The sequence below is a fragment of the Rhodnius prolixus genome, unplaced genomic scaffold, assembly GCF_049639745.1.
Source record: "Rhodnius prolixus isolate KJV_2025 unplaced genomic scaffold, Rpr scaffold_4, whole genome shotgun sequence".
NCBI classification, from domain to species: Eukaryota; Metazoa; Arthropoda; class Insecta; order Hemiptera; family Reduviidae; genus Rhodnius; species Rhodnius prolixus.
In genome coordinates this window covers 5438691-5449004 of record NW_027411614.1, presented here as the reverse complement: position 1 = coordinate 5449004, position 10314 = coordinate 5438691, and the positions used below count along the sequence as shown (strand labels likewise).

At 30.5% G+C, this 10314-nt stretch overlaps 1 long non-coding RNA gene across 1 annotated transcript; it reads right to left on the bottom strand.

Annotated features, from left to right (window-relative positions):
- Window positions 1–756: 756 nt before the first annotated feature.
- On the bottom strand, window positions 757–4197 carry LOC141455715 (uncharacterized). The gene is made up of 3 exons (XR_012459409.1): window positions 3954–4197; window positions 3275–3795; window positions 757–2796 (listed from the first exon to the last, which is right to left on the bottom strand). It is a non-coding gene; the product is annotated as an uncharacterized lncRNA (long non-coding RNA).
- Between the last annotated feature and the right edge of the window lie 6117 nt (window positions 4198–10314).

The window sequence follows — 10314 nt, the reverse complement described above, 5'->3', positions numbered from 1 at the left end:
CCTTAAAGAAAAAGAAATTAAAATTACTTCTAGGATACCAAATTTTCAAAAATAGATTAAAGGTAAAAAAGAAGTGGCCCAAATTATTCGAAAAGTGGTAACACGTTTTTCAAAATAATACTAAGGTAAAAATAATGTAGTCGAAATTACTCTAAAAAGTGTTTCGATAACTTTAACCTGAAAGAAAAAAAAAACCAAATTAATCCAAAAGTAGTGCCAAGATTTTTTCAAAATAACTTGTAGCTACAATGGCTTCCTTGTCTGGAAAGATATGAGAAGAGAATTGTTAAAGGGAGTTCACTGCGTTTTTTACCGCAGCAACAGAATGAAGTCCGATCAAAATTACTTAGAGGAGAATTCTCTACAGTTCAAATAGCACCGTCTCAGCTAAACCGCAACTTTATTTCTGAACATTGAACCAAAAAGGAACATTTAAATAACTCCTAAGAGACTCTTACTGAACCTGAACAACGGACAGTTTGAGTCGGAGTAATAATAACAGAAGACAAATCAGAAAAAGATTTGCAAAAAAGGAATTTGGATACAGAACCTCATCGTTGTAACGTTTCATTTTATTCGCTTCAATTGTGTACCTTCTAAAGAGTAAGTACAATCATATTTTTCAAACATTATTCTTTCTCTTCATTTCGTAGGTCTTACAAGCAATTAAAACCATTTTTCTCCAGGTGAAAATGGTGAAAAAGTGTCTAAGAATAGTTAAAACTGCTAGGAGGAGATGCTCAGTGAATATGAAAATGAAATTTGACAAAAATATATTTAAAGTTGCAAATGATTAAAACTAACCAACTATAATGCAACACAAAGACAAAATGAAGAATTAGTTAGTGATTCATCAAAAAATGAATTAGTAATTTAATTATATGCTTCACTTAAGTATCTAATTAGGTGAAAATCTAATGAAAAAAAAACTTTTCCTCATAAAACTAAAAAGGTTTGTGGCAATAAAATAGAACATGCACTACAAAGAGGAATATTTCCTTCTTTGACCCTATAATTGTAGAGTTTTGCATTCTTGTTGACTCAAGTGAGCAGCAATGTCTGAAAATGAAACCTTGTAACCAGTTGAAGCAATGAGAATGCAGCATTTGAGGGGAAAAAATTCAAAACTGTCTAAGGAAGCACATATTGGAAGCAAAGATAAAACAGTTTTTAAGAAACTTAAGAGTGCAAAGAAGATGCAGAGTTTAAAAAAAAAAGAGGTAATGCTCATAACGATGATGTTAACAATGATTATAATTGTTTTCTTCATATATCATCACCTGAGAGTCTTAATTTGATAACATCCACCGTTTGGACGATATCCAGTAATGTATTGGAGATGGTAGTCAAATCATTAATTTAAAATGTTTAATAACCAAAATTTGGTCAAGCTGTAACGCTGATTTGCTTAACTGTAAACTGCAATATTGCCAGGTAACTTTCTTATTGTAGATTTGCAACGCGATGCTAAACAATATTGATTTTCGATATCCATTACAGAATACACATCACCGGTGAAGTTGATGCTTTCACTACACATAATTGGAAATCAAATCCTGGACAAAACTGATTAATGAAACTATCTGAAGATGAAAGGAAATCAAATATTTATTCAATTTCAAGAAAATAAGCATGAATTCACCAATAAAATCATCGGTAATTAAAATGAAGTTCTCCATAACTAATTTGTCAAAATTCTAATTCTTCCCTAGTAATAATTTCACAATTTTTACATCACTAAAACTTCGTGTAAGAACTTCTAATTATTTATAGAAAATATGATGCATATATTAATGCTAATCTCTCACAAATTATTGAAATGAAAATTTGGTACCGATGCTTCAACATGCATCAATACATACTGATGCGAACTATGAGGTAGAAACAATAAGAAACGAAACAAAAGTATAGTTATAAATTTTACATTTATACTCATTCAACTTCTGACTACAAACTAGAATTGATCTTATAGTATAATTGCACTGAATTGCGAGCTACAGCTTAGCAAAATAATATGTAAGCAATTAAGAATGAAAATGAATTTTTGAATGAGATTTTCCTAATTTAAGGAATAACAAATTATTTACTTCATTTCTAATCGTCAAAATAACATTAAATTAGTAACATTTATCAAATAATTATGTTCATTTCATAGCCATAAAATGTTCAAAAATAATTATTACCCATAAATTTTCTGAATTCAAGGTCAAATAGACCTGAAAAAATTTTGAATATAAATGGAAATGTTGGCTATGAGAAAACGTTTACTTGGTTAATAAACGTGCAAAAACTTATTAACTTCATTATTCTGCTCCACGTTTTTTTTTTTTTAAAAAACAATTACTTAATTATAAAAGAAGAAATTGTACATACCAAAAAAAAAGAGATAGCTAGATTCCTTCCAGTTGCTTAATTATGCTTAATCTTATCACTCACAACTACTGTTTTGAAAATAATGATTGGTACTTTCATTTAATGAATGATATAAAACAAATTAAAACTCATTTTAACAATAAAAACTCAATAAAAAACGCACTTAAATCATTTCACTTTTAGACCTCGTACAGAGAATGACGTCATTTCAAAAGTGCCTAGAATCGGAAGGAATAATGTACAATTTCGACTTCTTTTTTTTTAATTTTTTTAATTAACGTGAATTATATTTTTAAATCATTAAAAAATAATTATTTAAAATAAATTCTTAAAGTATTGACATTAAATTTAAAATTAAATTTTTATGAAGCCAGTACTCTCGGAAGCTGTGTATGCTCTATTCCTATTGGTCCAGTCTAGTATCTGCAAGTCAAGAGATGAACGTTAATTCCGTTGTGTAAGTAATGAAATTTAAGCAATATTTAGTTTTATTTTAAGTATTACAACAAATGTTTACTATAATTTATTCAGGGAGAAATAAACAATAAAATTTAGCAAATATTTGTTGAGATTTTATCATGATGATATGTTGAAAGCCTTAATGAAATTCGAATGCTGAGATTTCCATTCAAATATGGCGGCCAAGATTCAAAGAAGATTAACCATTTATTATTCAATTTTAACACTTCATTAAATGGATTAAATAGTTTTATTGAATATTATGAAGCTGGGGATAATCTCAGTGATGGATAATATTAGAGATTAATCGGCTTGACTTAAGTCCAAATAGCATTAGCACTACCATTGTAAAAACGTTTTAATCTGTTCAAGAGTATTACTAATTTTTAACACAAACTTTGCAGCTTTTGTAATAACTATTAACTTTAATATTAAAGCTTACCTGGTGTTGGAATATTGTCTTCTTCTATTCGTTAATATCAGATCGCTATTCAGTTTTAAATGAGTTTAAACTTGAACTTCTGTTATTGGGAAATTCAGCCTCGATTCGGCTACGAGTACATCATGGTTCTCTTTAATATCAGCTTCAATTTTAACAAGTTTTCACTTAATTTCTTAGTAAATATCTTATTTAATCCAAGCATAAACACAATTATGTCTCAGTTTCCGAGCAAATAAGTTAACTGCAACTGAAATGCAGGTACATAAAGTCAAAAAATTGTTCTTCTATGGCATACATACCTTCACTTTTGAATTTCCTTTATCCTAATCTCTTTAGATCTATTTTGGAATTCTTGTTCTTCTGTACCCTATGTTATTCTTACATCTTGTTCACAAGTTAGTAAGGTTTTCAGTACAAAATATGTTTCTTTATAGATGTACGCTGGTTCGGGCAGTGATTTAGTGCAGTGGGTGTTAAGTGCAAAGTGACTTCTTAAACTTTTTTTCTACCTGGGATGCAATCTACAGGAAAGCAGTAAGGTAAGAATTAAGATTTTTCATTCCTAAGTTTTCACTAATATGTTTTATTATTTTGAATTTCATTTTTGTTGAATAGTATTGATTTTAAAGACAGTATATAGAATCAAACGATTGTCTCATGAACTGCATGCAAAACTTACCTTTACTTTATGCATTTTCTCCTTCTTATTTAAGTAGGAAATGCTCTCAGAACTTACTTTTAAACTTAAAGTTGCACATAAGAGTTTAATTAACATCAAAATTAAGCACAAATTCATTTCTATTTCAAACTTCTTTTATACATAACCTCAACATTTTAACAGTATTTATAAGAAGGGAATTATGGTTTATATTTTCTGATGTAATGTTCGAGATGTATAAGGTTATCTTCTCCCACTATAGTGCAGGATTCAGTTCGCAGAAAATTCATCAGCATTGTATATTACAGCCATCTAGTGATTTATTTTATAATTTCTCTGAAAACTGCGAAGTATAATATTACTAGTTTAAATTCCAATACTTGACCATAGATTTTATGTATATTTTATTCATTTTTGTTTTAAATTGTTGGCTATCTTCATGGATTTAGCATAAAATTAGTTCCATTGTCAGTTTTAAAATCTAAAAAAGATAAAGCTATGTCTAAGTACATTGTTAATAGATGTTACATATCTTTGTAGGTATAAAAACGTTTGCTTTAGCATCGCTACATCTTTTTAATTTCTCTTTAGTTTTTTTAAAGCTTAACATCCACATATAGTTGACAACTCCATCATCATAGTATTTGAAAAAAAAAGTGGCATCTACTTGCGGGTGTAAAGATTAAATTAATCAGAAAATAAGAAAGATAGTCATGTTTAAGAGAATTATGGTTATAACTATGAAGTAATGTAACATTGATTAAGTTTTAAATAATAGTTTCTTTGCTTTTACTTTGTAGATTTAAAACTGAAAATAGAACCGTGCAGGTTTGAAATTATTTAATGAATTAAAGGGTCTATCCTCTGATATTCAAGAAAAGTTGTTTTTCTATCCGCCTCCGTCCGAAACACCTTATCGGTATTTGAACGGAGAGTAAAATTAGGCATTATTTTACTTCTTACATTGTGAAGTCTGCAATGAGAAACACAGCTTATCACTTAAGCGTTTTAATTTTAAATAATTAAACTTAGAGTCAATAAGCCTCGATTTAGATTTAGACTTTAAGTTCCATAAAACTTAACATCAGCTATTGATACATGATTTCTTACTTTGTATAAGTTGGCAACTTACTCATCTTACCCTGACTACATAGGAGTCAGATACTCTGAACTATACCACCAGTATTGTTGTCTTCATCCAAATAAGAAGCACTACACATTATTATACTTACAAGAACATCTAGATAATGTTGCTTACACCCTTCCTCTCCTGTTATCATAGACATCCATTCCAACAGAAAAGAGTCAATTTCTGCCTCAAAATATAAAATATCTTTGCCATTATTTGTTAGGCTTTGAAGTTGGTAACAACCAATACTGGATGGGTCTTTATTCGTTTAAACAACTGAGATCATAAATTTGTATCTGAAGGTTGATTTTTGGTCATTTTGAAGAGTAAAACATTTCACAAAACAGTAATGCTCAATTGAAAGCATGACTGTTTCACATCACTCAAGTCTGATAGCTAACTTTCAACTATTTTCTGATAGCATAACGCTTCTACAATTTTTTTAAACTTCTGTCCCTACTCGAGCAGCTTGACTCTTTTACCTTCTTTAATCTTTTTGACCATCCTCGAGTATCTTAACTTCTCTCCCTTCGCTTGAAAAGACTTGTACCTTCTTCCAATACCTTCAAGACACAAAAACGTTCTCTAGTAAAATGGAACTATACCTAACTTTGAGGCAAAGAATTTCATTGGCGCTTAACGGTGTCCAGTATTCTGCGCAACCTTTGTAATATACCTAATTTAACTATAATACTTTCTTATATTATAATTTAAGAAATAAAAATGATTCCTTAAAATGAATTATTTCTTTATGTAACATTACTTGAAAATGTCGCTGATAAAATTGTTCTTAAGCTATCTGAATGCTCAGGTATTGCGATTAGCCAAATAAGAAAATATATTATAAGAGTATGTGGGGGTTAAGGAAAGAAGCTGAAAAGAGTGTCCTGTTTGAAGTTCTTCTAGAATATCTTTAGGACTGTTTTCCTGTTTCATTTTGTATTAACTGAGTTTTACTTTTCCTGTACTTCTGATTACTTCTCCATGACTAGCTACTGGAAAGATGGAATTTGGGAAAGAGTTGATGGTATAGTTTTATTATAGTTTATTCACTATTGTATTTTTTGAAATAGTCTAAGTATTAAGCGAATTAGCCATAGCAGGCAGCTCACTGCGCATATCGTCCAATATTGCGTTATTAGCTACATTTTCTCTACTACTAAGGAAATGCGCTGTAATCGTGCGATTATATAGCTTAGAAGCATTTTCTCTCTAACTTGCCAACTTCCTATATTGTACGGTGTTATCTCTTGTATACTGTTAAGAGGGTAAAATGTGTTGCAAAACTCCAGTTTATGGAAAATTCAAATTCCACAATCTCTACGCTTTGGATGATTATGTATTTTGGAACCTTTTTTTAGAGGATAACGCCTACGCTTTCTCTGCAATCTCCGTGTATGCAATTACATTTACATAAATTGTAAATTTTACTGTTGAAAATGAGTTTAGGTCTGCATTATTGGTAATTGTAGCAGCAGATTGTATACTCTTAAGAAATATTCTTTCAGTTTAGTTCTTGGCGAGTGGTTAGCTTCCCCCAGAAGGTTACTTTCAGTGTAATGTACGATTTTAAAAACTGTATTAAGTGTTGGGGGGGGGGGATGAATATGACCCAAATTTGAGAAGTGTTAAGAAAATATGAGTTAGAATCGTAAGAAAGTGATGCGAGAAATTGGGACAGTCTTTATCAATTTTTCTCAGAGAAAATAGCGGAGTTTTTTCTTTTCATTGCTTGTAACCCACTTCTGTAACTCCGTATTACCTATAAGGTGCTCTATTGGTCATTGTGGCCTTCATGAATGTATATGTATGAATGTATAGTCTGCGAAAAGTCAATAATAAAATTGAAGAAGTAGCTTTTTCTTCTAATGTATCACTCTAATAAGAGTGATAATAATATTTTTTTTACATCTTTTCACATATATTAGTGTGCTGGATCCATCTGTGAGTTAATATCTTTTAAATTTCTTGCTCAAATAACATGATATCAACGCTTCTAATTGCGCCGTGCCTTTTTTAATAAGAATAATAGGAGTATTCATTTGTAAATATGGGTTTTGCAAGTTCTCAGATTCTAGCAGAATATTTACTCTATTTCCGTTACATCAGGCCACCTTTATTAAAACTGTTCGGTAGGACAGTTGTATAAGGGTTGACCATCAAAAACTGCACGAAAAAGCGTAACGTTGAAAAACACCCAACTTTGACAATTTTTTTCTCTTTTTCTACAAAAGATAAAATTCCCAAATTTTCTTTAAAATATGGGGCAAACCCTCCTTTATAGCTGTAATTTTTTTGCAACAACCCACATCTAATAGGTATCGAGAAAAAAGTTGCCAAAAATGAGCAAAAACGGCATTTTCAGAAAATGTTCTTGTTCTTGTTCTTGTTGTTGTTGTTCTTCTTGTTCTTCTTGTTACCTTTTTGTAAACAACGTAGCGCCTAAACGCGTGAACCAATTTTCATGAATGAGGTGTCATTCGATTCGGAATTTTATGTAGATGTGCCTTTTGGGGGTCTCGACGCTGTACATCGAATGGGCGCGGAGTTAGCCCCCTTTATGTAAGGCCCCCTCCAAAATTATTATTACTAATTACTCTGTAAATCTCGGCCCGATTTTGATAAAATTTGGTAGGATGATAGGGTTAGGGCTCCCCTACGTAATATTAAAGCGGCGATCTGCTCTTACACTTATTAAGGGGAAGTATAGCAATCATTTCAAATTATCGACACGTGAACCGATTTTCATGAATTCTATCATACTGTGCAATTTTAATATTGAAAATGTTTAACTAAAGGGTAATTTGATAAAAAATAACATAAATTTGGTTGGGAACCATTAATGTATGTACTTTCAAACTGGAAATGTTTTATGCCGAGCCTAATTGGTGAAAAACCACGTACTAAACAGTCATACCGAGGGGTTTTAAGGGGCTATCATATTGGGGGGTGAATGAAACCTTTAAAAGGAGGTTTCTTACGTTTATTTTGAACATTCAATTTTTTACATGCCTGTGTTTTTTTATTTATTTTTTTAATATTTCAATTTAGTTTTATGTGAGTGGAATATCATTTTCCTAATAGTCGAAGAGAGCATTCGCCCTACTTTACCATCTACTGCTTTACTTTCAATCTAAATTTGAAAGTAAAGTACTCCCTTATAATACAATCTAAAAAGTTCATTAAGTTTAAGTTGCCTTTAAAACTTATTGAGCTTCATTTTTATTTACTTCACTTTCTATTTTTTGAATTTAAATTTCCATCCATTTCACTTTTTAACAACATATTTTCACTTACTAATTTTTTTAATCTATCTGGGGGCAGGCTTTTGACACCCAGCAATTGCATTAATTTTTTTTTTAGTTTAATTAAACAAACCACTATTTAACTAAATTTTTAACCTATTAAATAATTAATTGAAAAACAAAATCAAGATGTCTTAAGAAGAGAAAATGAAATATTAAATCGTTGACAAAGCTTTTATTACGAGGTGTGGCTATTAAATAACAAGACTATTGCATATCATGTTTTCGGCAAAACGAAACTAACACCTCTTACACAAACGACGGTTCTGGTTAGACTCGTATTTCACTTTTAACAGAGAGAAAATGTAAGTTGCTCGTTAATAATAAGTAAAGTAATACTTACAATCCTTTTAATGGAACCAAAAAATGTTTTGAAGTTCAAAGAAGGCTTAGATAGTTTACTGTATTTTTTTTTTTTTTGTTTTTGTATAATTTTAATTAAAGTTCTCAAAAAAGAGAACAAGCAAAAGAAGCAATGTAATTCTAACTGATAATGAAAACATACTAACAGTAAACTTAATCCATTAGCCGACGAGTAATTGTCAATAAGGGGGTACCCATTCTGAGGTAACACTCGGCCAGCCGCTTAATTAGATATAGTAATTACTGTTGTAACTATAAACAATCCATTATCTTTTATTATTTTAGTGACAATTTGGTTTAGGACAAACTGAACAAACAGCTGATGTTTTATTTTTTCTAATTCTAACCAGCTGATGATTTTTTATTTGTTTTTTTGTATTTTTTAATTTAAAAATTGATACTACCTAATAATATTTATTAATTATACGTTTGGATGCAATTCGTATTTTAATTACTCTATAGTATAATGAGTTTTAATAATTTTACTAGAAGAAATTTAAAGAAATTAACAAAATTGGGTCTCAGTTTGTTTCAAGTTAATTAAATTAGATTGTGCGCTAACCACATTACAAATTCTCATACACATAGAAAGCTAGCCTCAAAGGGGTAATTTTGTTAATTTAATATTTTTCTTATTTCGCTAATGTAAAATGAATTTTTAATTACACCGTAGTAACTAAAGAATAAAACTAATTATCTCTTTATTATTAATAATAATATTGTAATAATTTTCTAAAGTTGATCTTAAATTATTAGCATGAGGTTTTTTTTTTATAAAACAGCGAGCGAACAGATAAATTTAATTTAGGGCAATTTTGTGGGATGCAGATTTTAAGGTTATTTGCTAAAGTTTCATCAGTGTAATCTACGATATAGTTCACTGGGTCTAAATGGTAATTTGAATAATTTGGAATCTTTGTAAGATATGTCCAAGTATTTATAGATATCCTTATCCTTCAACTGAGAATGTTGGGCGTTTTCTAAAAGATTATTGTTTTTTTTAAATTAGGCGCTTTAATATCTGAGGTCGTCGGCGCCTGGAGCCTATTTCAGTGCATTGCCAGCCTCAGGGCAGTGGTTTTTGAAGCAATTTTTTGTGGGATATAGGCGGTGGTTTAGAAGACAACAGTCTAAGGGCATCGAGCTGAACTCAAACTTCCATTTCGAGCTCCGCATCATCTATCCCTACTTACCAATACAACTTCATTTCTGAGTATGGATTCATTTGCAACTTAATATTTTGCTAATAAATGCAACATGTTGAAACATGGCGATTTCAGTTTTTTAGAAAAAAAAAAAACATTTAATGTTTGACCAATCCAATATGCCTCAATCTCTCCGGCAGATTAAGTGCGACATATTGAATTCTAACTAGATTCTCACGTGGAAGCCACACCCAATTCAAGCTGTGCTTAATTTACGTTACCGAATGTCCCAAAAGACTACTCGACAAACGATCCTATTTGACTCTAACGAACAAAAAGAAACTACACAGCCTTAGCATCCCCAATCTGGACATAGGGACTTGAACTGTACGTTACAGCTAAGAGCTCCAATATTTCCAATCCTTCAAAACCGATATCCA